General features: G+C 30.8%; 1 long non-coding RNA gene across 1 annotated transcript; it reads left to right on the forward strand.

Moving 5' to 3' along the window:
- Nucleotides 1-4,094: 4,094 nt before the first annotated feature.
- Nucleotides 4,095-4,676, forward strand: LOC106796214 (uncharacterized). The gene is made up of 2 exons (XR_001384991.3): nucleotides 4,095-4,205; nucleotides 4,411-4,676. It is a non-coding gene; the product is annotated as an uncharacterized lncRNA (long non-coding RNA).
- The last annotated feature ends 430 nt before the right edge of the window (nucleotides 4,677-5,106 follow it).

Consider the following 5,106-nt stretch of genomic DNA (forward strand, 5'->3'; position numbering starts at 1 on the left):
TTGTTTTCAAACCCCCAACAAGAAAGAACCACAACTTAGAAACCACCATGAGTCTTCATTCTTCGTCTAGTATTAATGGTGAGGGTTCTACTACTAAGGACCCCTTGTATAAGATATTAGATGAGTTGAGATCCCATAAGTTGTGGAAAGAAAAACAAGAAAGAAAAGAAAAAGGAAAAAAAGAGTGGAAGAAATAAGTCAAGATGAAAAAGAGAAAATAAGGGAAGAAGAAAGAAGGAAAATACTAAAAGAGTTAAGAAAAGGAAAACATGTCTCCTATAGTAGTCATAACTCTTGCAAGAGCCTAAGTGAAGAACTTCGTGACTATTATGAAGGAAGGCATAGGTCACATCTTAGATCTCACTTCCATATGAGAGAAAAGGAAAGAAAGCCTCAAGAGGCTAACATTAACCTCCCATACTTTCATGGGAAGGACAATGTAGAGGCTAACTTAGATTGGGAAATAAGGGTAGAGAAACAACTTAAAAGGAAGTCTACTTCAAAATCTTATGGCTCTCACTCTTATCCAAAGAAAGACCAAGGTCAAGGCATATTAGGGGTGACACCTTCTAAGCCCAAAGATGATAAGGGGAAGACAATAGAAAATCAAGCCCCTAAGGCTAGTATGCAAGAGAAAACTAGCTCTATAAAGTGCTTTAAATGTCTTGGAAGAGAACACATTACTTCTCAATGCCCCACCACAAAAACCATGATTATGAGGGGCCAATACATTTATAGTAGCCAAGATAATGTCACTACTTCCCCTTCCTCTAGTGAAAGTGAAGAAGCAAAAGGGGAAGAATCAAGTGAAGAAATCTACCCCCAAGAAGAAGGACAACCATTAATGGTTAAAGAGAAGTGTAAGGAGGTAAGTGTTTCCTCAAAGAGGTTAGCTAAGAAGGAAACTCATTTTACAATAAAGACAAACATTAAACAAACTTTCCCTCTTAGACAACCTCCACATTTTCTCTTTTGTAAAAAGACACTTGCTAGCATTGCCACACCTCTTGGGCTTAAGGTTATTCCTCAAGTAAAGGAGTTGTTGGATGAGGGTTTGGTTCGCAAGAGCTTAAATTCTTGGGCTTTGTTGGTGCCTAAAATAGGTATTATTAGGCACCAAATCCCTATGATAGGTGGTATGATGAATGTGTTGAGTGATGCAACACTCTTTTGTAAAATCACTCATGCACCCAACATCTTCATGATTTGTGTACATAGGGACTCATTAGGTAGGTTTGTTCTTATTCTTTGTTTCAATGCAAACCTAGGTGCTCATGTGGGACACCTTAGATTTGTCATAATTTTTTGTAGGAATAATCAACATGAAAATAAAGAAAAAGGTATGTTTTATTCCATTACTTTCCTTCACTTTTTAAATAGTGATCAAAGGCTTCCCATGGATCCTAAGAGAATAAAGGTCATTCCTGAGTGGCCTACTCCACCAAGTATAAGGGAAATTTGGGGCTTCAATATCTTACCAAACTTTTACAAAAGGTTTATCCCATATTTTTCTATACTTGTAGCACCACTCATTGAGTTGGTGAAGAACTATATTCTCTTATGGGAAGATGGCCAGGAAAGGGGTTTTCAATCCTTACCATACTCTAACATACCCAACATCACTAATACATATATTTTTATTCTTTTTACAGGTGTTGATGAAAGAATTAATGAGTTTCAAGAACCTCTGGATTTGAGGTCAAATCCTTTTCAAGGGGGAGGGAATGATGCAATCCTACCCCCAAGGGCATTGGATAAAAGACTCCAAGAACATTGGGCCAAAGATGCAAGAGAAGGCCCTAGGGTTCTCATGAGCCTTAGGGTAAATTTCGGGCCCATGGGCTAAGTATGAGCCCACTTATCTTTGTACATATTATATTAAGGTTCCATTAATTTTGGGTCTTGTATTTAGGGCTCCATAATGTAGGTAAGGTACCCTAGAAATATAGGACTTTTCAGCCCTTGTATTTTAGGGCACCTAGACTAGTTTTTGTATTAGGGGTAGTTTTGTAATTTCACATGCACTAAGTGAAATATTTGATGTGTGTGGTTGGAAATAAATTTAATTGAATTGGTAGAAGCCCAATCCAATTAAATTTTAGAGGGGGAGGTGAGCATTTGCTTACTACACCCCATTGCCACATCATATAGTCACACTTTGTGCATGTTCTTCATGCTTTACATGTCTCGTTACACCTAAGCACACTTAGTGGAGAATCTTGGAATTGATCTTGGATTAGTGGGCTGAACCATAACTAAAATTCACTAATCATAATTAGTGAAATTTTGGCTCCAAAGTTTGGCTCCACAAATTCAATTTCAAGTTCAAGTGAAATTTGAATTGAAATTCAAATTTTCCTCCAATTTTGTGTGACACTTAGGCTATAAATAGAGGTCATGTGTGTGCATTTTTCAACTTTGATCATTTGAGAATTACACTTCAGATTTCAAAGCTCTTTTAGAGCATAAAATTTCGTGCTCTTCTCTCCCTCTCCCTTCATTCATCTCATTCTTCCTCCAAGCTCTTATCCATGACCTCCTATGGTGGTGAGCTTCTTCTAGACTCATCTTCTGCTTGAAGTGGCATCTCCTCTCTCTCTTCCTTCTCCATTCCGCTGTCATTCATCTTCGAAGAAACAAATGAATCCATTGATGAAGAAGATCCTAGGCCTACAAGCTCCAATGGAGCTTACATCAGGTGATTTTATGGAAAATCGTCTTAAAATACTAACATTCTTAACATTTTTTAAACAATAAGTAAAATTATCTAAGATGATTTTTAAAAGAACTAATGTAGAAATCGACATACTAAGACGGTTAAAAAATTGTGGTGAAAAGTGTTCACTTTTCACAACGGCAACTTCAAAGACAATTTTAGAACAACCATGAAATGTGCTAAAGAATTGATATGGAAAATGTTTTTTTTCTAGTAGTGTTGTCAAATACTCTTTTTTATAAAGAAATGGGTTTAAATTAGCAAACCATACATGCATTAGCTAACAAACGCCACTTGTTTTATATGGATAATAAGTTATGCCGTGGGTATATTTTATGATAGTTGAAGCTATAACGTATTAACATACCACATCTAAATAAATAAATAAAACAGGTATACGTTAGCAAATCTCTTGTTTAAATATTTAATACATTTAATGGTTAATATATTTAAATTTGTTGAATATATTTAATGCCAAAATGATGTCTAATTTAATGAGTTCAATATTTTAATAATTTACTTTAAAGTGTCATTAAATGAATAACAAAAATAATTTTTAATATGAATGCATTGAATGTATCTACGGAACAAAATATAGTTTGATTTTTTATTTTGACAAAAAAATATTTCTTTTTTCCTTTTCCTAATTTAGTATCGATACAATAATGACTAAATATTTTGTTTAATAATAATTTGGTAGAAACAATTTTTAAATTTTGTCAAAGAAAAAATATATTTTTTATCACCTTAACTACATTTTTTCTTCGTTTAAATAACATAATCTAAGTTGCAATATTAAACCTTTGACTTGTTTAACTATGGAAAATATTAATTGCACACATTAAACATTTTAAAGTAATTTTTTTTAAAATATAATGTTAAGTTTTCAATGTATGAAATATTTCATTTATTAAATATTGTATTTTCATTATTTAATATACTAATAATATAATGAATGTATAACATTGAGCATGTTAACTTGTAATAATCAAATTTTTATTAAATAAATAACATCTGCAAATACTAGCTTAACGGTAAATCCTTAACAAATGTCATTTTTTTAATAGAATACATTTATTAAACATTTAATATCTTTTTGGTGTACATTAAATATATTTAATATTAAATATTTAATGACTATCATATTTAAATACATAATATATATATATATATATATATATATATATATTCTTCAATAATTTAATAATTTTCTTATAGTCTCATTAAACGAACAAAAAAATAGTCAAAAATATGAATTTATTTATTGTATTAACTAGAAAAAATATAATCTAATTTTGACCATTTTTTAATTTAATATCTATCCAATAATGCACAATCATGTATGTATATATAATGAGTAGGATATACAGTACGTATCTCACAAGATAGAAAGAATAGAAATCCAAGTAAAATCTTTGTAGAATGGCTTTTTGCTTCTATCAGCTTTTTTTCTTGGGAATTTTATTTGTTGCTTTGGCTCTGTCTTCAGGTACGTAAATGGAAGAAATTAGTTTTTATTTTTTGACATATATTTTGCATGGGGAAATGATAAAGTTATTATCTCTTGGCTTTTTATTCAAAAGGAAGCAAAACCACAAAAGTCCATACATAGTTCCATATCAAATTATGTGGAAATTTAACATAATAAAGAAAAGATTTTGTTCACAAGGTTGTAAAGTTTATTCTCATTGCAGGACTAACGACGGGACTGAGCGAAATTTCAAGCTATCGATGCTTAGGGCTTGGGCTATGCAATAAATTTGAAGAATGCCAAAGCGCTTGTATTAATGTGGGTTTGCATGCCGTCTACTGTGAAAAAGGTGTTTGTTGTTGTAAGTGATCAAGTTAAATTGTACCCATGCTTATTTTATAAAAATACAATAAATTGGGTGTTTGAACAAAAATTTTCATATAATTAGAGTTGGTAAGAGTTTGTCTTACAAATTATTTTGCATTGAAATCGAATAGTCTTATGTTATTAAGCTTCACCCATATATATATATATATATATATATATGGCCAAAAATGATAATTCTCATGTTTGGTTTAAGCAATCCTTTACTTTAAGCAATTCTCATTGGTCTTATTGTGGTTGAACTGGTACTAACTAGATAGTAATTTTAAATAGTCTAATATAATATATTATGTAATTTAAAAATATAATATTTTATTTCATAATATTAAAAAATAAAATTAAATATTACTTACAAAGTATGTGTTGGACCAATATGAAAAAAATTGTCTGAAATATTATACATATATCGGCGTCGTGTACAATTTTTAAATACTAAAAACTTAAAAATAACAGCTATGTTTTTTTAGACAACTTTATATCCTTTTTTTAAACTATTTGTATCTTAAATTAAAATTGCAAAATATTTGTTGACTTA

This window comes from Glycine max, chromosome 15, assembly GCF_000004515.6.
Source record: "Glycine max cultivar Williams 82 chromosome 15, Glycine_max_v4.0, whole genome shotgun sequence".
Classification (NCBI taxonomy): Eukaryota; Viridiplantae; Streptophyta; class Magnoliopsida; order Fabales; family Fabaceae; genus Glycine; species Glycine max.